Raw genomic sequence first — 27,902 nt, 5'->3', positions numbered from 1 at the left:
GAGAGAGAGAGAGAGAGAGAGAGAGAGAGAGAGAGAGAGAGAGAGAGACCTATGTAACCAAGGCACATCCTCTTCTGGGGCACACAAAGTATTAAAGCATACTGGCCCCTCCCTGACTAGAACCTCTCATCCTGGTCCGATTACAGACAAAATAACACCCACCAATTCTCCATTATTATTTTTTCTCATGACTTTCTGATCCTGGTGACTGAATTTCTCCGTTCTCTTTAGAAATTATCTGATAAAAATTGTCATATCCGTTGGTCTGAATCTATTATGTTATCTAGGAGTCTGTATAGCAATACCAATTTTGGTAGGGTACTTCTTGTACTCTTAAGGTCAAGAGGACACAGGGGGAAATATTTCCAGGAGAAAAGCCCAATAGGTAACAAATGTCAAGTAATTATGGCTAAAATCTGTTAATGTAGGTTATGAGGATGGCATGTAGCCTTTTGTATAAAGTAATAAGAAAGATACTTTGGGGCCCTTTGAGCTTTCCTGGAGAGCTGTAAACAAGGTATTGTAAGAAATTGTTTTAGAACATTATAGGCTATTTCATCCAATAAAAAAAGAGCTATTTTTGTTCTATATCTGAATCGGAGGTTGCGTTTCCCCGTTGCTCACTATCAGCATGAAAGAAGTCTTAAAAGCATCAGAAAAGTGCCCGCTATGACATAATCCAGGAAATGACAGTGCATTATGTGTCAAAGTGGATCACCCAGGTGTACAAATGGTTCTCTGGGGGAAAAAAATTCTATTATATTATTCTCTGAGTAGGGTCAGCACTTAAAGTTACAATGACTTGCTTCAAAGAGAAAGTGTTAAATACAAGAGTATTATCTTAGTCTGAAGAGTTTCAAGATCTTTTTTTTAAAGTTGGTAAATATGATTCCTTTGATCTAAAAAACCATCTCAGTGGATTGGCATTGCAGTTTCATTCAGTTTGTCATTGTCATCATTACAACTGTACAACTTGAACTCTGTTTTCTTATGATTAAGCGAGAGCATCATTTTCTCAGGTTGTTATGGACACTGCTGGTTCCCGTACAGGATATTGCACAAAAGACCTAAAATGCTAAATCACAGAACAACATTCCATCATTGCTGTGTCACGGTTCTCAAATGACCTTTGGTGATTCTCCAAGACAGGTTTTCTAACTATATAGAATTACCTGAGAATAAAGGAACCGTAATTTTGCTAATTTCTCAGAATCATCCAAAAGCTAGTTTGAGTTTTGAATTCCATTGTTTTGTTTTTAAAAAGGGGGAGAAAATCCATCAAGGCCTAGTTGCCTGGTCAATATTCTGGGAGGGAGTTGACTTAGGATGCTCACACATTCGAAATCTGAATGAAGGCTCAAATTTTGGGTAGTCTATAAAAACCTTTGTAAAAAGGATTATGTTTCCCCTATAATTTCTAAACTACTAGTGGGAGAATCTGGACCTCACTCAGAATTACTAGTAGAACATAGTAGACCTTGTTGTGAGCACAAAGAGAGTGTACAGAGAGCCAAGGAAGCCCAGAGAAATGAAAACACCTGCCATCACTGAAGCCTCTGGATCCAGTCAGGGCTCAGACTCAACACTCTTGACTTCCACCCTTTCATTCTTCTTTGCAGAGAGCACAGAGGAAACCGGTCCTCATATGCTGTACACAGGGGAGCTACAGCAAACCTCTATGCCCAACCAACCACACACCCCTACTTGAAATACCATTTCACCCTATTCCACCTTCTCTCCAAAAGGGTAGATCCTGCGTGTGCTTGCTATTTAAAGCTATAGATTCCCCAGGCAGCACTCCTCTTGTTTCCTGACCATTCATAAAAGTTGTAACGCATTGTTTATGTTAATATTTAGCACAACCTCCTGACTTTGGTAGTGCACAGGATGTATAATTTACAGAGCCCAGTGAAGCATCCTGAGGGAAGGGGTTGGCTCAACCTCAGGCATGACTGATCATCTGACCCCTCACTAATTTCATACAGGTGAGCTAAACTTCACACCTTGTTCTGCCAGCTGTCTTCAAAGTCTCCCGCACATCTTTTTTTTTTTTTTTTTTCCGTTGAGCAGTATGTTTGAGACCGGCTGTCCTGGAAGGAACGTAAGACTTTTGGTTTTCATGCTGCCACTGTAAATGATGGATTTTGTTTATCAGAGATAACATGGTCACTGCAACCAGACAAAATTCAATTGAAAAATCAGATCAGGTGATTAATTCAAAGGCTTTAAATATATTTTCTGATGTCTTTGGGGATTTCATTTTGGTCATACTTATACACGTCTACCTCCCAACTCCTTTTCAAAATACATGTCTCCTTTTTAAAAAAAAATACAATAACTCACGGAATTCAGTTTGTTTTGTCCATAGATTCCCGGGTGCGGGACCATCCACTGGAGCATGGTCAACTTACCAGGGGCCACATCTTTAAAGAAAACTGAACCTCCATCTCCCAGAAGCCTTCAGAGGTCAATAATAAGTCCCCAGCTAGAGACAGTAGCTGTTGGGGTCTCCTCTTTCTGTGGTAGAAGGTTGACTGACTTGATTGTGTGCAGCCAACCACAGAGCTGAGTGTAGCTTGCTGACATGTCTAGGTGACATGTTTTCTGTCTGGTCCTCCCTGAGCTCTGCCATCACAATGTTTCCAATTCTCTCTTCTGAGTTTACTCAGGTTTTACTTGTTGAATGAGAGACAACTCTTTTAAAGTACCTACCTGCAGTATGTTAAGTCTTTCGAGCTTTGTATGTCTAAATACCCATATGAGCTGAGTCCGTGTTTCGTACTAGCTGTGGTGAAAATTCCTTCCAAATGACATCCAAAGAATCAACACACTGCCCTGTCGAAATAATAAAGCCCAGCAAGACTGGCTCACAACAAGTGAGACTTTTCTATCGAAGTTTACAGAGAAGTCTCGAGAGCCAGCAGAGGATGCCCTTCTTCCCAGCTCAGTTATATCTGCCTACTGAACAGAAAGCCATCGTGATCCAGAAGTTACTCTTTTGTTCAACAGCGTGAGGTACTTAGCCGCAGTGAGTGGTACACTGTGCAAACTGCTGCCAGGGGATGGCACATTGCCCTGATTCCTGACCACATCGCTTATTGATTCAGATCTGGGTGGGAGCAGAAAATATCAGGCAATACAAGTGTCCTGTCCCTAAGAAATAGCCTTGTGTGGACAGTGTGTCCAGACTCCATGCGTCAGCATCTTGTCACTTATAGTCTCTATGCCATTATCATGGTGGATTAGTCACCTTAAGACTTCTCAGTTGCTTAGCTTCATCTTCCAGGACAGATGTTAGAGCGATTCAGTGGATACACAGATGTCTGAAATGAGTGCTTTGTTAGGATGAATGGCTTGGTTCTTGCCTCCTCTTTCCTGTTTCACACTCTTGCTTCTCCTCCTATTGTACCGTCAAGTATAGAACACTCTTAGGTGTGCACCGGAGTGGAAATACATTCAGCCTTCATTGGAAAATGGCTTTGTTGGAGAATTGCCTTGAGATTTTGCTCTCTGGGATTCTCAATGGTCTGCCTGTTCAAAAGAACATCCCTTGTAAGTTTTAACTGCAAAAAAATAAATAAATAACAAACAAACAAAAAAAACCAAGCGAGTAGCTCATCTTTATCTTGCTACCTTGCACATCAATGGTGATAATCACCAGGGTGAGAGGAGATGCAGGGCCCTCTGATAGCATCGTATTCCCTCTATGTGCTTCTGGGAAACTAATCCCGATATTTCGATAGAGCCAACGATTCACGGAGCTTGATGGATGCACAGGCTGCTGTCTGCAAATTGGAGTTGATGTTGTTGTTTCACGGGGAGTCTGGCACTTCTGGCAGGAGCTTTTCATTTTCTCCGCTCCTCCTTTTGTGCTCAATTTAATTTCCTTCCCAGCAACGAGTGGGTAGGAGTGGGGGTACGGTCCCATTCCCTGACTCTGCAGGATTGCTGGTTCAGGAAGTACCTTGAAATTATTGCTGATTGGAGTGTGGGAAACACAGCTCTGTGAAGTGCTCTGAGAAAAGGATAGGCCAGCCTCCTCTCTGAGCAGACAACAATAACGAAATAATACCCAGGCACCATAAAGCAGAATCCAGGGCAAGAGAGTTGCAAATGAGGATGAGGCCAGCTCAGGGTCATCACTGCTCTTAGTGTGCCCTGTCTCTTCCTATCTTACTGTTTCAAAGGTAAACCTGGATCAGTATAAGACAAGGACTGTCAGGCAGAGACACAATGATTAAATATAAATGCAATGCCTCTATACTCACTCTCCTTATTAGCAGATAATGTGCCTTAGCTTTGTTGCTGTGGCTGATGGTGTTGCTACAGTGATGAAGGCAAGAAGAAGGAATTGATTTAATTACCCAAATGAAGTTAATATTCTCGTCTTTTTATCGTTCTTTGAACTGTATTGGTAAGGACAATGCTATTCTGTATTCTTTCTTATCAGAAAATAGCCAGGCAAGCATGAGTCATCCTAAGGGTGTATACACAGTTTCCATTCATATGCAACATGTTACAGAGGAGTCAGAGAGCTGACCTTGATGATGGGCATGCTATCACTAATAACAAACCTCCTAAGACGTTGTGAGCCAAGGTTGTACCTTTTTAGAGTGCATTATTAGACTGAGGGCAACTTGGAAAGGCCATATAGGATGCCACACTGGGTTAAGGTATCATCTGTGGCCTAGAAGGAGAAGTTCAGACATATAGAGATATGTGTCAGCCATCTAGACTCTGCCTGTTGATCCTTCAAGCCTCAGTTGCTGAAACAACACTTTTGAGAAGCCTTTTCAGATCCACATAACAGGTTTGTCCCCTTTATACTCCATCAGCTGAGGCTTCTGCAACGTGTTTATAGATGGTCTATTTTCTGACTCCAAGAATAGGGCTGACATGGTTGTGGCCATAAGCTGAGTACTAGAAGAGGCTCGAATATGATCTCCATGTCTGAAGCTCTGGAATGAATTAAGAGAAGAGAAGAAAGAGCTTCCAGAGAAGCAGACTGTGCCATATCACCATCTGTTCATGTGTCTCTATGCGCTTATGCGACCTCGACATTAATTATTGAACTAATTATAAGAATGGTGCGCCAAAGGGGACTTTGGTCTCCAGAAGAATTACCACTGTTTAGGTGGCCAGAGGGTGAAAGGAATAGCTGCTTTATTAGCATGAAGATGAGATTGGAGTCCTTAGTATTCAGATCTATGACAATGGAAACACAGGGAATGTAGTTTAGCCTCAGTTTCTCAAGACGGAGATAAGGGGGATGAGAATCACATAGAGTCTTCCTTCCCAGAGGCTTCCAGGGTTAGGAGTGCTGTCGTGAAGAATCACTTGACACAGGAGCAGTTGTTTTAGTGGGTCCTACCTTAGCCAATGATGAAGCAAGTGAGGGTCACAAAGTTACTCTTCTGGATCACTGGGAAAATGTACTGTGTCCTTCCTCACTTGCCTCTCAAGGTTCAAATGAAATTTTGGTTTGGATGTTGTTTTCATTTTTAACCCAGGGACACAATCAGATTTGGAAGCTTTTCCCAAAATAAATACTGTCCACAGCTAACTCAATTTTTCTTTAATAAATGTTCCCCTCATATCTTTCAATGCTGCCTTTTCCTTTATTGGCCATTCTTTGCGGTGATATCTATTGATTGATGTCGTTTCTTTTGATCTTTTCGATGTGACATAACTTGTTTATAGATGCTCCAAAGGATCTCATTTGATATTTTAGTGACCTTCTCATTTCTCTCAACGTCTCTCTGGATGCTACGCCCTTTAAGACCTTCTTGCTATGTATCCAATCTGACCTCTGGCTTCAAGTTCTGTGCTTCGGTCTCTCAAGTGATGAGATTATAAGTAGGTATTGTTTTTTCTCCAGTCCCATCTCTTTATTGTTTACAGTAATAACCATTTGTAGAGGTATTTTTGAAGAGTGTATTCTTCTATGCAAGGTGATAAAAAAAATTACATAGAAACCTGACAAGCTTTTGTCATCAAGAATAGAAGGAATTCAACAATCTTATCTGTAGATGAATGAAAAGAACAAATCTATGTATACTAGCGGCAAGTGTCCACAACTAGCTAAAGACTGTCAACACCCATGGAAGGGATTATTCATTTAAGAAACGAATAATAAACCACTGAGGACGATAAAGGGAATCTTCTTGTTTAATTCTGTGATTCATCGTCCTTACATTATAACAAAACTGGCTCACTACTATGAGGGAAAAAAAATTAATCCCCTATGTACTTCGTATCTAGCTGAGTCTAGAGTCAAGAACAGGGCAAGGACACTGTGTCTGTAAGAAAAGCTTTCAGAATTGATGGCAGAATGACCCCCAACTACAGTTCTGCTCAGCTCGAATAAACTCCAGATACATTTTTGTTATTTTCCTTTTGTACTCTGACCTTGGTGGTGATTTGTTGTTGTTGTTGTTGTTCCTGTTTTTTTTGTAATGCATACTTTAAGGAACTTAAAACCATAAACTCCTTCACTGATCCTTTGGTGAAAGTCTATCTGTCTTTTGAAAGCTTTAAGGACCCAAAACCCAGGTTTGTATTTTTCAAGGACCTGGGAGCCACACTTTGCAATATATGAACAAGATCCTAAGTTTGATATACATCAGTGACAGAGTTAGTTAGTTAGTTAGTTAGTTAGTTAATTTCCTTGTTGCTATGACCAACCGTCTGACAAGATGCTGATCAGGGAAAGGATCCCAATTTTGGCTCATGATTTGAGGGTATAATCCACCATGGCAGGATTGAATGGCGGTAGGTCTGTGAGGCAGCTGGTCACATCGTATTTGTAGTAGGAGGCAGAGATAGATGAATTCTGGTGCTCACTTCCATTCATCTTTTCCCATTTTGATGCCTTCTTAGGCCTGAGTCCACAGGACAGTACAACAATCTTTCAGAATGGGTCCTCTCTTCTCAATTAAACGTTTCTTGACATAGCCTCAAGATACATAGAAGATGTGGATCGCAGATGGTTCTAAATCACATCAAATAAACAATGAAGATCAACCAGCACAATGGCCTAATCATGCCGAGCCAGTGTCTTCCAGTGGTTTATCTTAGATATCACGGCTAGTTCTGTCTTCCACTGTAGAAAGTCCTTGAAGGCAGAATTGTGTTTTCCTGAAAAAAGCACTATAAGGCAGTTCCTTCTTCAACTGTTCTCATGAGCTGCATCTAACTCTCAAAGATGGCCTATGTCATAGTAATTTTTCAGAGTTGCCGTACAAACTACCACAAATACACTCTCTTAAAAAGATCGAAGTGTACGTGTTCAATGTTCTGTATGCCAGAAATACAAAATGAAGATGTTGGCAGAGTTTTATTCTCCCCAAAACCTCCATAGAAGAACCTGTTTCTTGCTGCTTCTGGTTTACGGTGACTCTAGGAATCTTGGTTTGGGGTTGCATAGTCCAAACCCCTATCTTCATCTCCCATAACTTTATCTCTTCCTGTTATCTCTTATACTCACACTGGATATTGGCCTTAATAAACCTGGTATATTTTGTTCCCATCTCTAAATCCTCAACTTGACTGTATACAGTATACATGAAATCTTAGGACAATACGACATCAGTTTCTAGGGGTTAAGATTTCCACATCTTTTTGAAGGGAATGGTTCAACCTTAAATTTTATTTCTTTTGCTTTTGGTTTTTCTGAGACAGGGTTTCTCTGTGTAGAGTTGGCTGTCCTGTAACTTGTTCTGTAGACCAGCTGACCTCACACTTCCAGAGATTCTCCTTCCTCTACCTCCTCAGTGCCTGATTCTATATTATAGGTTCTGTTTTTCTTAATGAAGCTTTACTGATTCAGGCCTTTTCCCACCCCTTTGCTTTTTCCTTTTTTGAATGTAACAAGATAGTGAACAGAAGAGTTAACTTCAAGATCGACCTTTGATAAATGATAGTCTTTATTTTATATTTGTTTACTTTATATCCTGATCACTGTCCCCAGTCCCTTCCCCCTTCCCACGGTTCACCCCATTCCCCTACCCTTCTAGCACACACTTCTTAAGTTTTAAAACTAAAAAAGAACCATAACAGATAGAATGGAAAGTCATTCATGATGGTGAAGATGCTGGATGAATATTCCTTCAATATGTTGTCAGCCAAGTTCTGTCAATATGGACTTGCCAGCAATGATCACAATCCAGGTGTCTGAATATGCAGAACACCAGCATCCCTTCTGGTTTGTGTGTCTTCTACACTGATCCTTCAGAGAATACAAACAAAAGCTGATTCTACCTGTCACTTTAGACAAAGGCTGGCATTCTTTCTAGGGAGAGAGATGTGAAGCATGCCAGATCTTACTGAGAAAATGTCCTGCATTACCTCTTTTCAATGAAAATAATGAGCCAGACAAGTTTCCCTCCGTCCTGATGTGACTATATGCTCCTGTTGGGTTCTGTTCCATTTTTCTTTATTAAGAAGTTATTGACAAGATAAGTGTATTTCCTGCTGTCTCATAAAAACATCTACTCAAACATTTCCTGTATTGAGATGAAAAACACTCAGAAAAATTCATTTCTGATGCACGGAAGTAACGGTTTTACAACTGTTGAAAGAGGATGACTTTCAAATGTTTGAAATTACAGTAGAACATTGACCCAAAGGGGCCAAATCAGAGATTCCTGCTCATAAAATGTAGTTGAAACATCCCATCATAAGGCTAAATCAATATCTTGGCAGGTGGTGCTACATATTTTTTTTCCCGCTAATGTTTTCTTCCCCCCTACTAGTATTGAAAACAAATATTTCCAGAAGCTGATTAAATTCTTACCTGTTGAAAAAAAAATCTTGCCAAGAAAATCAATGCTTAAAACAGGCAGGATGTGTCAAGTCAGGATCAATTCCTTTTGGGCTATAAATATCTACTCTCTGTATTTAATCACATGAAAGTATGTACATATATGGATGTGGCTGTGTTTGTGAAACATATTTTAAAATATTAGCAATGTGGGAAATGTGCATTATCTTCTTTAATCAAAAGAAATGCAAAATTCTTACTAAAAATACATCTTATTTTATGCAGCATTTACAGAAGGTCAGTAATATTCAACACACTGGGTTCCAGGTTACTTATGGAGATTAACCGCATCAGTGCACAGAAGTGGATGTTACAGAGAGGATATTTAAGAGAAAATCTGGACAAATTGCTTCACGTGCAAACATTCCTTCTCATCCTTTAACTATTTAAGGATAGATTCATATATTGAATTTTGGTACTTCACCTTCCTTACCCCTCTCTCATGCCCCTTCCTCTAGGGAAGAAACCATTCTTCTCCAGTGTCTTCTTGTGTGCCTAACCTACAGGGTTTAATTGCATTCCTTGTCGTCTGTACATTGGAGCAAGAATAACTTATCAGTACCCACAGGGCCCCCTCCTATCCCCTGATCAAGAACGGCTAGCTGTTAAGTGTCCCTAGGAAAGAGTGGGACCCAAAACTTTTAATTAAGCAATATGTGTGAGTGTGCATGTGTGTGTGTATGTGTGTGTTTCTAGCTAGCCTGACATGTGTGTGTGCACGTATGTGTGTATGTGCATGTGTGTGTGTGTGTGTGTGTGTGTGTGTGTGTTTCTAGTTAGCCTGGAATTCTCTACATAGAACAGACTGGTCTCAGACTCACAGAGATCTTATCTGCTTCTACCTCCTGTGTGCTGGGATCAACACCAGCAAGCGTCTGTATGCCAGCTGTGGGCCTGTTTTTAATTAGCAGTTTAAATAGAAGAGTTGACCATTTGTTCAATAGATTACAAGTCAAAGAATGTAGCTGACACATTGCTCAAGAGTAAACGGAGGTTTTACTAAGTAAATGAAGATAAATTTTAGCTCTGGGTAAGCTGGTGCGTCAATCTTCACTAAGCTCAGACCATTTCTATCTCTGTAAGAAAGCTAAATTTGCTCTTTGTTTCCAGCACTTCACTAAGAGGAACATTGTCACATTTGGCTTTGGCTCATCAGGCCCAATAATTTCATGGCATTTTGTTAATGTCGTTCCCTTTCTTTGGGTCATGATTTGGGTTTTAAGATGTATGTTATCTTGCCAGGACAATGCCATCCAATTAGATTATATCTGTAGGCATTATTTCTACCAGATAATCCCCATAATGTCTCTAGAATTGCTACTTAATGATCCTGGGATATATCTTCAATTCACATCTGTGTATTAATTTTTCTGTCTTTTATTGTGTGTGTATACATATATGTGTGCAGATACACAGATGTGTGTATGCACATATGAGTTCAGCTGTCCACAAGTTTTTATCTAGAAAGTGAGGGTTACATTCCCTGCCCCCCAAAAACTGTATGAAAATAAAGCTTGTAAAGGAAGCTTAAAATTGATTAAAAAGTTTTCAAACCTAGCTTTATTTGTCATGATTTGTTATGTACACATGCAATCTCAAGCCCTGGCAAATGCATGTATCTTATTAATATATGTGACAATTGCTATTAATATTCTCAGTACCTATTATCTTGTGTCATCTTCTTCAAGAATATGCACGTCAACAAACATTAGTGAGATTTCAAATTAAGCTTTTAAAATAACCTTCCGTAATTTTAATAAATAGTAGCAGCCAAAATAAGATCGTCACACTTCTTTATCTTATTTTATTTATTCATTCAAAAACATTTATTGAATCTATTCAATAGGGGTTCAAGAGATTGCTCACTGGTTATTATTTCCGCAGAGGACCATGGTTCAGTTCCCAGTAACCACATCAGGCAGCTCACAAATACCTATAACTCCAGATCCAAAGGATTTGACACTCCCTTTTGTCCTCTGCCAGTATCCATACATGTCTATATGAACACATACACACACACACACACACACACATACACACACTCTTATAATAAAATAATATCTTCCAAAAACATTCTTCAAACATGCACAGAATGACATTTTTTTTTTTATCCTGGCCCTTCAGCTGCTCTAAGCAAGGCTGAATTGGCTTTGATTGTGAGCAGCAAAAGCTTAAATTCCGTCTTCTCAGAACATCTCCCTTCTCCAGGCTGACTGATAGATTTGGTGTCGGTTTTTCCAGGCAAAAGCACCCTGTTAAGATTTGGTGAGTTTGGAGGACAGATACTTTGTGTTCTCTCCTTTTTTTTTTATTGGATGTTTTATTTACATTCCATATGCTGTGTTCTCTTAACTAACCACATGCAGCAAGCTGAACACACGGCCCATCAGTGAGGCCTCAACACTGCCCCCTTCGGGAGGCTCTTTTCACCATGCTGAAGACCTGGTCCTAAGTTTTCCTAGAGACCTTGTTATGTCTGTGTTTTAGCTGTATGCTGGAGTCTTCACAGAATTTCCACAATTAATTCCTCAGTGCTAAATGCTACAAGAAAAATACAGTCTGCTATTATTTTATTATTATTATTATTATTATTATTATTATTATTGCTTGCTATTGAACCTATGGATGTCTTTAGACCCAGAAAGTAGATTTTTTTTTCTTCTAGGTCTGTAGAGAGACACATTTCTTTGTCTGGCCTATAAATTTATATAACAGCTTTACTGAGGTTTACTAAACAACCACTTAATTTACTTACTAAAATATGCCTGCCAGCAGTACTCCAGGATTCACATTGTATAGCTTACAACTTCCAGTAAACTCTAGCTCCAGGATATCCAGTGCCACCTTCTGGACGTCACAGGTACCTGAACACATGCACACAAACACAAAACCACACAATTAAATTAAAAAACATCAAACCCTTAAAATGTTAAAGTCGGTGGCTTTTAGCCTATATCACCTAAGAATTAATACCCATCTTCATTAGGATTTTGTGGCTGTGAAGAGAGACCGTGACCATAGCAAGTCTTATAAAATAAAACATTTCGTGGGAACTGGCTTACAGTTCCAGATGCTTTCTCCATTATCATCATGGCAGGAAGTATGGTGGCACACAGGCAGACACCATGTAGGAGAAGGACTTGAGAGTTCTACATTTGGATCCGCAGGCAGCAGAAAGGGTAAATGAGCCACTAGGCCTGGCTTGAGCAGCTGAAACTTCAAAGCCCTCTCCCTAGTGACACATTTCCTCCAACAAAGCCACAGGTACTAGAACAAGACCTTACCTTCTATGGGTCTGTGGAGACCATTTTTATTCAAATGACCTCAATACCCTTAACTTTCAGGAATCCCTGGTCTATCTCTAGGCCCCACCCCACCTTTGCTCTGGAAACTTGGGGCTAGTTCTTTCTTATTTGTGAAATTGTGTCTGCTTGAGACATTACTGATAAATTGAGTCACACGTAATGTGGACATCAATGATTGATATCCTTAGCCTGTATCAATGTTTTCAAGTTTTGTAGTAATAGTACCTGGAATCAAGTCACAAAAAGACAAAGCACAGGGATGTCAGTCTTGCCTATACCTCAAGCTTACCTACATCGATTTTAGTCTTGAGGCTAGCCCAGTTGGTGAGAGATTCTGCATCAGAGTTCTGAGTTAGAATAGATTCTGAGTTAGAATAGTAGGCACGAACGGGGGTGGGGTGGGGTGTGATAGAAGGTTGATGGAGGGGAAACCTCGAAGGGGGATAGCATTTGAAATATTAATAAATGAAATAATCAATAAAAAATGGAAAAAGAAGTATTTAAGAATTGGAGAAGTATTAAAACATTGGATTTGGAAAGATGGATCAAGAGTTTAGAGCACTTGTTGTTCTAGCATAGGACCCAGGTTTCAATTTCAGCAGCCATGTAGTGGTTCAAACCCCTCTGTAACTCCAATTTCAGGGGATCTGATATCTTCTTTGGCTCTTTACTGACGCCAGACATTTCATATGATGCACGTATTTACATGCAGACCAAACACTCACACATGTAAAATAAAAGAAATATATCTAAAAGAAAATTTTTAAAAGAACGAGAAGTATACAGACAACTTAAGTGGTGCAAAAGAAATTAGCATATTCTTTCTTTACTTGCCTAATATGCTCAAATAAAATAAATTTGTCACACACAAAAAAGAATAGCAGGCACAAATCTCTTACCTCTAAGAAGCTCTAGGAACCTATGCTTGGATGACATTTGCAAATCTTTTAAACTTGCATTTCAAATCTGACAAACGACTTGGCATGTGTTTTGTGTTGTATACAATAGTATATATTTGTGTATGTTGTGTGTGTGTGTGTGTGTGTGTGTATGCACGTGCATGTGTGTACACTGAGACAGAGATTCTCCATGTAATTGAACTTGAACTCATGGTCTTATTGTCTCAGCCCCCCAGGGCTGAAAGTAAGTCTGCACCACCATGTGTGATGAGGTATTTGGATGTAGGTTAATTCTAGATCATTGAAACATGGGTTACTAAAGGATAGATCTGAGTGGTATGGTGTTTACCTCGTGAGTGCAAGACTCTGGGTTTGGTTGCTTAGCACTGAAAATAGTTACGTCTATAATTTCTTAGATGTAGAATATTCAGGCTGTTCAGCCTCTTAGATGGACAGCTTGAGCCTGTGATGGTAGTAGCACTGTATGAGAGCCTTATTCCCAGATTCTTAGTCTTTGTACAGCTTCAGAGGGGTCTGAGGGTATCCTAAACACTCAGTGTTTTGAGCAACAGCTTCCTGTGGTATGACAATTATGACTGATAACAGCATGATGGTTACATAGGTGGCAATCCATTAATAGTGCTTAGCTTTGTGACTCTCTATTAACTGACTTTATTATCAAAAGCAATCTGTAAGGTAGGCACATTGGCACAAGCTTGTAATCTCAGCACTTGGGAAACTGAGTCCATGAAACCTGTTCTGTGCAGCCTATTCCAGACCAGACTAGGAAACAGAGAACCTATCTAAAATATAGAATAAAGAGAGTCAGTTAAGTACTGAAACTACAGTACTAATGAGCCTAGGAGAGATGGGTCTATGTTGGTTCCTATGATAAATTGGCATGTTTTCTACATAATATTGAAACGGGATACAAGAAATTTTATGAAAATGTGAAAAACCATTACTTAAGGTTTTTGAGCACGCTCAGAGAGCACTCTCTTTTTTATGCCAAACTCCCTGCTTGCCATGTAGGCAAGAAACAAAAATGTCAGCTCTCCAGAGACAAGAGTAGAGGCTCAAACCCACAACCTGTCATGTGTTCTGATTCTGTATATTCTGTGTATAACCTTGGGGATTTGACAGAACTATTGCAAGGCACAAACTGTGTCTGACACACGAAAGGCAGGTTAGAAGGAGACAAATTAGCTTAGTGGGTTTATGTGAACCCAGTGTGTTTCATCGCTCTTCTCTGAATTGCTCTGAACCGATCTGTTATTTTACTGTGATGTGGGCACAGGCTGAATTAGCATTCAATTTAAGGAAATTGTGTACAGCTATTCAATTCAATGAAAAAAAAAATCAATTGGATCTGCCATTCAGTGATAGGAAGCATAAAAAGGCTCCAATTAAATGTAACAGTAAGCACATGGACGATCATTTCTCAGCTAGCCACCCTAGGCTAGCTTCATCCATTGACAAATTCTCATAGTAAATTTTCTGTTTGGGGTGGGAGCCTCTTTCATATGGGCTTTGATTTAGCTGCCTGCTTCTGCATTGTCAGTACATCCCATCCAGTCTTTCTGATCAAGTCCCTGGCCAGCCATTCACTATGACATTCCAGGATGGAAGTTCTCAAAACAAGCATACTTCTAGTGACATCCATCTTCTACTTTTTTGTCCATTGCATTAATTTCCCATAAAAAAGGAGGCACACTTAAAAAAAAAAGTAAATACCTCATCAGAAGAAAACAGATTTATTTAACTTTTTAAATGTTTACTGTGATCCTCATGTGGTCCTAATGAGTGGTTCTATTTCTATACAGTAATAATGGTATGGTGCGTCACATGGTCTTTATGTGTAGGGCATATCAAGTGTAACAAAGGAAAATTTCACAGAATACCTGTTGTATTAATTATCCTTATTGCCAATGGGACTGAGTAGCTGACTAGAAGCAACCTAAGAAAGATTGAGATTATTTTAGGTCGTTACTATTATTTGACTTATACCCTATCATGGCAAGAAGGCACAGTCTCAAGAATGTGAGGCAATTGGTATCATTGAATGATCACTTGGGAGCCCAGAGAACAGAACTCCAGTAGTTTTCCAGCCTCTTCACATCTTCTCCATTCTATTCAGTCCATGGGATGATGCTGTATCCATTCAGTGTGGATAAACCTTCCTCAGATAAACCTCTGGAAATGTTCCCACAGACATGCCAAATTTATTAGATTTAGATTTAGCAAACTTATGATTGAGATAACCTAGAGGAATACATTTCAAAAGATCTTCCATTGATGATTGATATTCAATGATATGAAATGTACGTCAATGATATGAAACCTTTTAAAAACTTTGTAAGTATTGGCATGCATTGAGTTTATTGTATTGGCAAGAGACTGGCTTTATTACTAGAGGACATGTTACAAGAGTGGATGAAAATTCTCATGAAACTTTAAGTCAAAGATGGAGTATTAGCAACACAGTTTCCTCACTTTATTTTCAATTTGGTTTGGGATGCTAACATTTTTTACACTCACAGGAAACAAGAGTCAAGATTGCTTCTGTCCTCATTGAAGGAGAAAATGAGTGCCAAACTCAGTGACTGAGTGATGGAAGCGTGACATGTCCTAAACAGAAAGATTAGACACCATGATTTCATCAACTTCAATAATTCACTTAGTAGGACATAGTAACTTATGATTTGAACTCATCACACAGTCAGTAGCTGTTAAGGAAGTATGTACAATAGAAATGTAGTGTTTTACATATCAAGTTTAACTAAAAGAATTATCCTATTATTTTTGTTACTTTACAATCATTCATACACATATATGTATGCATGTATACATGTGTCTGTGTCTGTGTGTGTTTCTGTTGTGTCTGTTGTGTCTCTGTGTGTGCTTGCTCTTGAAGTTCATGCAATCATGGAGAGATTCTATGATTCTATGATAACTGAGTGGATAAAATGCTTTACTTTGAACCTTTACACCTTTACACTATAAGAAAAATGATTTCAAAGCTGAGTATAACAAAATGATACATTGTATTTTTTAAGTGCTTACGAGTTTTTAAGAGTTTAAGAGTTTATATTAACAAACTGCCTTTATGCTTTTGCCTGATAAACATGAACATTACTTGTCTGGTTCAGTAACATAGAAAGTTGCCAAATATGAAATTAATTTCCAGGTGTCCCAAGTGTTGCATGAATACCCTATATATGCTGAATTATCATATGACTATATACACTGTTTTTCTTCCTCAAGATATAGGGGTCAAACCAAGACATAGGCTGAAAAACAAAATCACTTGTACTACAATTACAAAAGTTGATATATATAGATATATTAGCTGTCCTTGTTAAATTATCGCATATATAATTCTGGAGTTAGTCTAGTTTTGAAGTAAAACCATCAAGGTTTTATTTATTTTTATAAATTATATTTTGGCATTCATATAATGAGACTTTTCTTGGGTCATTTCTATTATGAATATCATCTGTTGATTTGTGCTGACACTTTCATTATATATTTATACTATGATATGTATTATAAATGCCTGTACTACTAGCTAAGATACTTCTTTGTGATTTTTGTGGCTTCCTTGATTTTTTTTAATATTAGTGAAATTATCCTGTTTGCATTAAACAGCTGATTAGATTGGCAGACTTGGTGGTATACCAGTTGACAGTAATCTTTTCTCTACTCTTTCCTTGTCTGAATTGAGATTGAGATTCACTTCTTTTAAGTTTCCTACAGTTAATGAAAAACGAGTAAGGTGAGAGTTTTGTCTGAAGGTATCATTTGTGAACAGGGTCTTCAGTTCCTCTGAGCAGATGCAGACGCCAAGACAGCACATGGTCCCCAGTGAGGAATCAGAGAAGCCTGACTTCATCTTCCAGGCAGTGCCAAAATGCCCTATTCTATGACGAAGGCTGTAGGAGGGGACTTTCAACTTCTTGTGAGTTCTGTAAATTGTTCCAGAGTCTTTCTGAAGTTGACCTCCAAGTCACATTACATAGGAAAGATGAATTTATTCCTTTACTAGTTTTGATGTTAATTTTATTCAAATATTTTTGCTTTGATGGAGGTTAGTATTAATTATGTAAAACTTTGGGTCAGATGGACTTGATTTAGCTGCTTAGATTTATGAGCAGGTAGCAATGTTGGCCTTGATTCTGATGCCTTATTCTTTCTGAACCTCAGTTTCCTCTGTATAAACAGAGTATGTGAATGAGCAAAAATCCACGGATCTGATCACAATCTACTCATCTTACAAAAGTTTTTCATGCTGTGCTCTGTCCCCAGCCCAACTTGCCAATGACACCATTGTATATATAACATAAAATAGTAAGGAATAAATATTAATCATGGCTACAAGAGCTGCAAATATTTATTGCTCAGCAATCACTTCTTGTGTGCAAAATTTTGTGAATTATTTCATTACCTTCTAAAGCAACAATGACGTTTGGTTTTCATGGTTCATCAGAAGAAAAATAACCCACAGTAGAGTCTGGAGAGATGGCCAAAGGATATTGAGTTTGGTTCCCAGCACTCATATTGAGTCTTAGAAATACCTGTAACTCCAGCTCCAGGAGATCCTACACCTTTTTCTGACCTCTGTAAGTATAAGCATGCAGATGATGTATACAGAGATACAAACCACACACATGAACTAAAATATAAAGAAAAATAAATATTATTTGAAAAACCTGTAGTATGTGTGTGAAATATTTGTGTAGGAGAGACAGAAAGATGAGGAAGACAGAGGGTGCTAATCCACAATGTGCTGGCTTGTTTCTCCATTGCAGTGACAGAACACTGACCAACCTGGGGAGAAAAAGGATTTATTTTAGCTTAACAGATTCCATCATTAAATTACAGGAAGCTAAGGTAAGGACATGAGACACGTGCTCAAAGCTAAGATCCTAGAGGAATGCTACCTACTGGCTTTCTCCCAGGATAATGTTAAGCTATCTTTATTAAGCAACACAAGCTTATCTACCCAGGATGGCACTGCCCATAATGAGGTGGGCCTTCCTACATCTATTATCAATAAACACAGTGTTCCATGGGCCAGTCTGATGGTGACAATTCCTCAGGAGATATTGCCTCTTCCCAGATGGCTCTACATTGGTGTTAAATTGACAATGACTAACCAGCACACACAGAAATCTGTAAAAGAGTATTTGAAGAAACATCTGGATAGCATGACCAGCCAAGTACTAAAATATATCCTACCTATCACACTTTAAGGCATGCTATTTTTATTCCAGTGTTAAAAATGGGAAAATGAAATATCGGAAAGTTAAAGTTACCAATTCAAAAGTCTGATAGAAAAGTATTGAATCTTTGATTTCAACCTAGATCTGTCTTCCCTTAACACATACATTCTTAATAACTATGCATAATATATCACTTATGCATTATGCATTTCACATATGATTAATAACCATTTTATGACATATGATTGATAATATAAAGTTATACATTAAAATTTTGCAATATGAATCCTCTTAGATCCACTACCATTCATTAAGAGCAAAGGATAAAGATCATAAAATAAAAGTTTGTCTCCTCTCCTTTTTCTCTCATTTGCCCACGCTGCAATATCTGGCTGAATATTTGATTCTCCTCAGGATCTGTAAGCTGAGTTGTCGTTGTATACAGTAGAAAGTGTTCTGTCAGCACCTTTCAATCCTCCTAAATCAGTACCTCTACTTCTCCTGGGTGCCCTGGTTCTCCTGTAAGATAAGCATGATGTGTTAAAACTTAATCCCGTTCATTGCGTCCACTCCAGGAACCACCAATCTCAGTATGATTCCCGAAGCGGCTTCTCACACAAAGCTTTGCTCTTATGATATGACGGATGCTTTAATCTGGAGCAGTATTACTAGGAACCATGGGCATAATAGATTGATCGGAGGAGGATACAAAGTGAAGGAATAAGGATAGCTAAAAGAACAAAGGAGTCAAGGTTTGGGTCAATCTGTGCCAGTTATACACATTATAGGACCTGTGACCTTGAATGTGTCCAGGATTAAAACCTTACCATGACTTTTATTATGATATAAAAAAATCATATTTATATACCTGAAAGGAGGCAAACTTTGTGGGTGCAACTTGTCTTCCTGTAAGTGGTAAATAAAACACCTGGTGTGTGTGTGTGTGTGTGTGTGTGTGTGTGTTTATTGGTTTTTTAAACTATATCCTACTCCAGTGATTCTGTGTTTTGTTTTTTTAAACTATAACCTACTCCAGCTATTCTGTCAATCATTAAACTTTTCCTCCAGGCCCCCTCAGGGTGCCAACTATCATACATTGTTCCTTTTGACCAGGTAAAATGTTTTTGTTTTCTTCTCGATTCCTCCATAAGTTTGATTTTTTTTATAGAATTAGATAGTGAGCCTTTATTGTAGTGACATAGTCTGCATTATAATTTAAAATGATCCAGAACTTGCATCTGTATCTGAAATACACACCACCTGGTTAAGCCTTTCTTGGTCCTAAATTTTATAAAATCACAGAAATACACTGAGCATTTCTTCCAGCAACGGAATCTCTCACAACATTTTACAAAATCGTTCATTTTTCATTTTTTGAAATCTTAATATTTTTCCAGTTCCTTATATATTCAGCCTCCATAATTTTATATGTGAGGCAACATATAACTACCATGAGTTTTAAAGTGGGAGAAGGCTTCTAAGGAAGCAAAATCAGAGAGTTGGTTGCAGCCCGATATCCTCCAGATCGTATCCTCTCTCTATCTCTCCTCTTAAGGTGAATTTTTTTTCAAGAAGTAGTCTCCAGGCAATATTTTTCTGTAGGCTTTCAAATTCATAAAAGTATTCATTCATTTATTTCTTAATGCAAGTGGTATGAAGACAACAAAGAAAAAACAAAGGCATTCTAAATCCCTCCACAAAGGAAGATAGTCACCTATCTGATAATCACTACCCATCCAGAGCTTTCTCTTGGTTCACAAGAGCGCTCAGTTAGCAGCTTTATACAGTATCATAAAATAGTATATTCTCCAAGCACTGAGCATCTCCACTCTTTTTTTTTAAATAATATACTCTCTCTAAAAGGAAGCTATCTCATGTGATGGCAATATTATTTTAGACACAAAGAGGATAAATACTTTCAATGCAAATTTCAAAGAATGGAGGCCACATGTGCTACTTTTAAATTCTGGTGTTGGTAGATGTGGTTATTATTTTCTGAAACACCCATTTGGATCTTTCAGGAAAATCTAAGAGTGTCCCATTTCTCCTAAACTGTACTACAACCATGTCCAATCAGGCCAGAGATCCTGACCTCCACCCATTTCTGCTTGATACAAAACTCTTACGGACAATTTTGGTTGTAAGACACCAACATATCCAAGGTGTTCTGCAAGGAAATTTTCTTTCTCTCTCTTCAACTGTGTCTTTTGACAAACATCGCTCTGAAGGACTCTGTGGCCCCATCTTAGCATCCTGTCCTTCATGGTAATCACTATTTGCCCCAAATTTCTTGAATATATACTTGCCAAATGTAATTTTTAAGAACCCAAGCTAACATATATATATATATCTGAATTTACTCAAGTTCATCATTGCCCATTTCTCAGCACAAAAAGGAGTTGGTTGCAACACTTAACATTCAAAATGCTTTTAGATTTGTGGAGAAAAAATTAATGTACAAAATTGAGGTTAGGAAAATGAAGGTAATTTACACCTTTGGCTGATATACTCCATCTTTCTTCTTTCTCCCATCATCTTTTCTCCTCCTCACCAACTTCTTTTCCTTTTCATTCCCCTTTGTTTTCATTTCTCTCTGTTGCTTCTGTTCTCTGTTATGTTTCTCCTTTTCTGTGAAGCAATGAGACCATCTAAACAAGCGTTTTGCTGACATCCTTGCCTGTGCCTCTCCTGCATTGTAGGACCAACCGTTGAGAAGAAAGGAAGAGAAAAATGCATGAATCATTATCAGGAGAAGAAGAAAGGCAAGAAAAGAAAAAGAGCACATGGGAAATGACTACTAAGGTGACTCCTATGCAATAATGGAGGTAGGAAACAAGAAGGAGATAAAAGATTTGTTCAGAATTCAAAATAGCTCTGAATATACTGATCAGATTTCCATTTTCCTTGAAGTGAATACATGACGCTTATTTCTAAGTTATCCCTCAAGTTTCAGGTAAGCAATTAGGGTCCTTGGATGGTGCCTTTCCTTCCTCTCCTTTATCCTATTGTTTGCTACCTAGAATAATCCTGAAGAATTTCAGATGAACAGCCACTGCACAGAGATGACCTTTTAGTAGGCAACATGGATAATAGAAAGGTGTTCTGAAGGTTAGAGAATAAATCTAATATGTTGAAATATATTGTTGACAAGCCAACCTAGAAAGATAAAAGTCAATGACCTCCAAGTATATCTTTGTTTAGGACTGCTTCTGGCTCAATCTGAGTTAAGGCAAAGCACCAGAGATGTGCTTTGAGCAACGATATTTTTTAAAGATGAAGTCTCTGCTGTATTGCTGATACTGTGTTGTATTTTTCTACATAGATGTGGCTGTAAATCACACAAAGTAGAAGTTTATCCTACCTTCCCCCCAGGTTTCCTGAAGGAACTCTGAGTCCTGTATTCAGGATCCTGGGACTATACATTTTCAAGTGGCAATTTACTGCCCTCAGTTAAGTCATCCCAGAAGGCATGGGCGGAGACTTAGCTGTGATTAAAGGCTTAAGACATCATAAATTCCAAGCAACACATTGAAATATCAATACAGGCTTGCAAGCTCTAAACTCCAAGGGAGAATATTGAGTCAGGTTTTGAAGCTTCAAAAGAAAATATTTATGGATCAAGACATGCAACTGACTAAAACTATAGAGTTGAAAGTTTCCTCAGCTCAAACTCAGCAGGTGAAGTATGGGGTAGGGATTTGGCTACAAGTTCCTCTTCACTGACATCCTGGACTGCAGGAAAGGATTTGAGTCACATTACTTGTAGTGACCAAACATGTGACAAGAAACAGCTTAAGGCAGGAGGATTTGTCCTAGCTCACAGTTTGAGAGAATACTATGGTTCATCATGGATGGAGGAGAAGACATTCCAAGTTGGTACTCTGTGGAGGTCGTGGCAGGAGGAGACTCCTTCTGTTATTTTATCTTTAAGAATCTAGAAGCAGAAATGACTTGAGCAAGGGGCAACCAGTGGCAAGCTATAGACTATGAGATCTATATTCTATGAGAGAATTCTTCCTGTAAGGCCTCTTTATATGTCCTATGGCCTCCCTAAACAATGTGACCAACTGGTGTTTTTGGAAGAGCCATTACATGTTTAAGCCATAACACTGTATTAGGGAAATCATCAGAAGAGTCAATTTTTTTGACAGGGTTTTGTTGTGCATATTTTTATTTTCTGCATACCTTTTATTTTCTGATATATCCAGAAGTTTCGCGACTCTAGTCATGGGCTGGAAGTTTACAGAATATCCTAAGGTTTGACAAAATCCTCACTTGCTTGTCTCTGCCTCTTTCTTTTTAACTATTGTCAACAATAAAAGGTATACATGTTGGTTTTAAATTCATCCAAGTATAGCCAGCAACAACATAAAACAAACAAAAAAAATGCATCAGACTCTTCTACCATATTTTTCTTGCTTTTCAGTGAGAACTATTTTTTATATAATTTTCCCCACGTATAGCTACCACTATATAAAACATAATTTTCAGTTGCTCCTTTTACTTTTCTGTCTTTTGAATTGGGGGCATCTTTTTGCTCCTCACTGGTGTCCCCTCAGTGCCCACTGTATCATATGCCCATATTTTTTGATCATATGAAATTAGGAGACTATCTCAACAGCTGCTTCTTATGATCCGCATATAAATTTAGAAGCTCAATGAATACATAAGGTAGTTTGGTTAGTCACGTACTACAACACATTGGTGCTCAGGCCTTTAAAATACTGCCGTCTCAGTCTCTGGAAATAGATGGAAGTGTCTTATTTTAATTCTGTGAATCCGCTTCCTCCTGCTAAACTAAGTGTTCTTGGGATCCTTCTGTGTTTGATTCACGCAGATATTTTAAAGGCTGTTATTAGTCAGGAGCACAAACCTGAAGCACCAACATAAAAAATTCTGTTAAGAAGAGAAGCCTGTGGCTGATTGGCACAGGTGTTCATAGTCACATACCATCAAAGCAATTTCATAACCTCTCCCGGCTAGCTTTCTGATGCTGTTTTCAGATTGGGTGAGGGGTAAAAACAGGGAGACTTATCTTCTCTCTTCATCCCACCTCCCAAACAGGCGCTAATCCCATTTTAATGGAGACTTTGCACTGGAGCGTTTAATAGCCTGTCTATCACCAGAAGGGACTGATATTTCTGATGCAAGCTACTTGCATAGGGATAATCCAAATCTCTGTGGAATTTTCCACTTAGTACCCCGGATATCTGCTGTTCCACTTCTTTGCTTCCTTAAATGAATACTTAGGATTTTTTTTGTTGAGATGGTTGTTTTACTATTTTTTTTAAATTGAATCAACTTTTTTTAAATACAACATATTCTGAACGTGATTTCCCTTTCCCCAGTTACTCCCAGATGTTCCCTGCCTCCCTACCCTTCCAACTCCATAGTCTTTCCTTCTGTCTCTCTTTAAAAATAAAAGAAAGAAAAAAAAATACAGGAAACAAACAAACAAACAAACAAAACTCTTAACAACACAAAATTAGAATTCACAGTGTACAAACAAAAGACCAATAGGACAAAAAAAAAAATCCCAAGCAAAACCATTATGAGACAAAAGTCCATAAGAATAGCATTTTCCCCATTTTGTTTTGGTCATCTGGGTCTCAGACTTACCCAAACTCAAAAGTGTGACTACTTTACTGAAGAAGATGTCATTAGCGGAAATAAGCTTACTAGTGGCTGTCAGTTTCACTTCTGCTTTCCGCTCTCAACACTGCAAACCCAATTGGGTTGAACACGTGCAGGGCCTATGCATGCCGCCATGTTCTCTGTGAGTTCATATGTGCATCAATCCTGTCGTGTGTAGAAGGCATTATTTTCTTTGTGTCTCTTGTCCCCCACTGTTTCTTTCACTATCTCCACCTCTTCTTCCACATAGTTCCCTGAGCAAGGATTTGAGGGAGCCCTTTAGTGCTGAGCGCTCCAAAGTCTCTTTGCATACTGTTCAGCAGTGGGTCTCTGTGTTAGTTCCTACCGCAAGAAGCTCCTCTGATGGAGACTGAGTGACACACTGATTTTATAGGTATTATAGAATGTCCTTGAGAGACATTTTATCACTATGTTCCTTTAGCAGAACCATAGTATTTCATTCCACCTAGGTCTAAGACCTCCTGGTTCTCAGGTTCTTACCCAGCTAGCATAGCTAGGCATGTATTCCACTCCGTTGAATGGGCCTTAAATGCAATTAGAGAATGGTTGGTTGCTACCACAATGTTTGTGATGTTATTGCACCGGTTTGTAGCTGTGTTGGTTACTTTTTGTCCTCTCGAAGCATGAAGAGAACCTTCCAGTACCATGAACGCTAGTCAGTAGGGTTTAAGCCTCGAGGCACCAAATCAACTTCTTTATGTAAGGGTTGTCATCAGCAATAGGTCTTACCATCAAGTTTGTAGAGAACAACCAGTAATATTGGTAGGAGCCTATTATGGTTGGGTGTTTCCATGGGACCCTTTTGGAATAGCACTCAACTAGACATAACCTATTCTTGACATGGGAGATTTCAAATGGTGGTTTAAAATACCTAGTTGGGGCTTTGTCTTCCATGTTATTTGGCGACTGCATTTAGATTTCTTGTATATTTATATATATTTTAGGAAGCTTCTATGTAAGCATGTTTTATATGGCCACTCAAATGCCCCTTCATGCTAGTTATGTCTCCACATATTCCCTTTCAAGGAATGACACTTTATTTTAATACCTTGCCAGCTAAACCAGAGAGGCTCATCCTGAATTCTTTCATTGAACTTTTACTCAGCTCGGTATTTGGCAGACAAGTCACACCTTTCCTAATTGTACTCTTCTTCCGTGCTGCAATGCAGCTGTGCCCTTTGAATGAAGCTTGCCTCTCGACAGTTATTCCCCTAAGATTTTATTGTAGCTCCACTGTTTAATAATCGTAGCAAGGAATAAGCTAAATGGGATTGGGCATGTAGATGGAGTTTGGGTCTTATGAGGTAGAAGCAAATATCCCAGGTATTAAGCAGATGCTTTGAAAATGAGATGTCATTAGGCCTGTAGAAAGAGTTTGGGTCTTATGAGGTAAAACCAACATCCCAGGTATTAAACAGATGCTTAGAAAAGGTGATGTCACTCATTAGAGGGATAATCAGTATAAACAGCTTTATTTTTGTATTAGCCTAGAGCGAAAGCAGCCATTTCCCTTCTATAGGATGCCACTTTATCAGATGCTAAACACTCCAGATCAGATACACGAAAAGTTTTACATTTGGCTGGATTGTCAGTTCACATGGATGACGATTTAGTGGAACTACAAGGTCTTCTTGAAAAATGGCGTCGTTGATGCCATTTGCAGTTTTCTGCACTGTGGGCCCATCAGTACTTTTCAATGTTTGTGAACATCCAACTGAGAAGAGTTGAAGAGCTTCCAAATGTACTCTTTGGATATGTGCTTGTAACTGATAAGTCATCACTCCAGAATTTCCTATGACATATGTCATCAGCTCAAGAGAATACGTGGCACATTCTTGTAGTACTCTTGCTCCTCCTCTTTCTCTTTTTTCTCATCCCCCTCTTCCTCTTCCTCCTCCTTTAATTGAGTGGGGATAGTGAGGTTAATTGCATACCCTGGTAGCAAAGAGTGGGTAAAGCAGCCATTTCCCTTCTAAAGGCATGGAAGAGCTCTGAATGCTAACAACTCATTTATGCGCTTTGCATTACTCTTGGTTCTCAGGAAATTCCTCAGGGAAAGCTTCTACAAAGAAAACACATTAAGTCTTCACCAAACAACTCCATCTGCCTGATAATTCCCTGGTTCCAAGAATCAGTTGGAAATGGAAAAGCTACTTGAATGACAAGAGCTGTAGAGATTTAGTTGGTAAATTTCAACAAGAGTTATCTTTGGGAGAAACCAGAATAAGAGACATTGAGCTCGACTGCCTAGCCTTTCACTTCAAATGCCACGATGGAAAACTGCACCAGCCTTTCTTAATCACTTGTTCATTTGTTTTCTAGTTTATGGATGTAACATATCTTCACTACCAGCATATAAATTTTCTGGCAGGAACTCAGCTGGCTAGCTCACCTTCTGTTAATGTTTTAGGTTTTTTGCGGAACCTCATCGTGGTAGATGCTGAAAGAATACCAATCAGTGACTGAAGGGCTTCATGAATTAGTGGCATTTCCTGTCACCATGACATAATACGAAGCAACCTAAGAGATGAAAAGTTTGTTCTAGTTCATGGTTTCAGGAGACAGTCCAACATAACCTGAAATTCATGAAATGCTCACAAGCTAAACTTGTCCCAGGGAACTATTTCATTGAAGACCAGTGAAGGTCTTTGCATAAAAGAGCTGTAACACTGAGATCTCAGAAAAGGCCTTCTCCTCCCACTCTTTTGCCCCTGGCATTCACTCACAGTCAACCTAGGGTCCTCCAGAACTCCACCCCATTCTGAATTCCACTTCATCCTTCCAGCCTGGTGTGTAGCAGTATCTAGCCACCCTGACAGATAGGAGTCAGAGGATGTGGAACCACAACCCCAAAATGTATACCATATACCTTTACCAAGACAAACACACCTCCTAGTCTTTCCTCAAGTAATTTCATCAGCTCTGGACTAAGCATTCAAATATATGGGACTATGGAGGACCACTACAATTCAAATGAAACCACCACAAATGGAGATAGAAGATGTTTCCTGGAGAAAGCAGCAGACACCAATGAGCAGACCCAAGAGCTACTCTGTTTGCTCAATTGGCAGCAAAGGCAAGCGAGCATGCCTTCCAGCCCTCAGAAATTCACTTCACACTCCCACAAGCCTCAGATGCTGAATAGAAAGAGTATACTGTTCACTGCTTAGCCTGCCAGGAAGATCTTCATTGTTCTAATCTTTATTTGCTGATCCTCTGTATCTTGCCTTTCGAGTGGACACATTTATTTGTTGACATCATATATTGCAAGTATGAAACTTTGTTCTGGATTTTACAGGGACTCAGAAACATGAAACTATCTCAAGCCTCTAAAGATTCTAGACTTAGACTTTTCAAAGCAAATGTAACAACCAAGTCTAAAAGGATTTTTAAAGCTGAACTAAATTTATTTATACTCTGAGATGGACAGATTCTTTTGGGACCAGAGATGGATTGTAGTTTGGTTCTGTAATGTGCTCTGCTTCAAATGACTACTTTTCCTACTTGGGGATGAATCTTAAAATAATAGAATCCAGATGCAAATGTTACTCTAATATCTAAGCCAACAAACCGTTGAGGATCTAAGGAATGGAAGTCTGTTCTAACTGAGCAGAATGCAGCGGAGCATATTTGGTCAAATGCTTGTAGGTGGATTTAACATAAATTCTAGCTGAAAACTGGACAGCAACGAGTTAATGAGCAGGACTTCTTGTGCATCTTCCAGTCTTTCTCGTTACTCTGTGCCTTGTTTCTTTTTGTGTAAGGATTAAATTCTTTGTTTTAGTCATATGGCTGTCCCAGATACAGAGAATCTACATATTTCTATTCCTTTTCAGCCATAGCACCTTCAAATCTGTAAGTATAATTGAGACCTGTTATTTCTGGAGATTAACTGCTTTTCTTTACTACTTGATGAGCTGACTACCTATTTTATTCCACAGTTTGGCACTGAATATGTACATCTGTAGCAATCACTTAAATCCAAATTATAAATTCTTGA

The sequence above is a fragment of the Grammomys surdaster genome, unplaced genomic scaffold, assembly GCF_004785775.1.
Source record: "Grammomys surdaster isolate TR1022 unplaced genomic scaffold, NIH_TR_1.0 367, whole genome shotgun sequence".
Taxonomy (NCBI): domain Eukaryota; kingdom Metazoa; phylum Chordata; class Mammalia; order Rodentia; family Muridae; genus Grammomys; species Grammomys surdaster.
Note: the sequence above shows the minus strand (reverse complement) of the source record.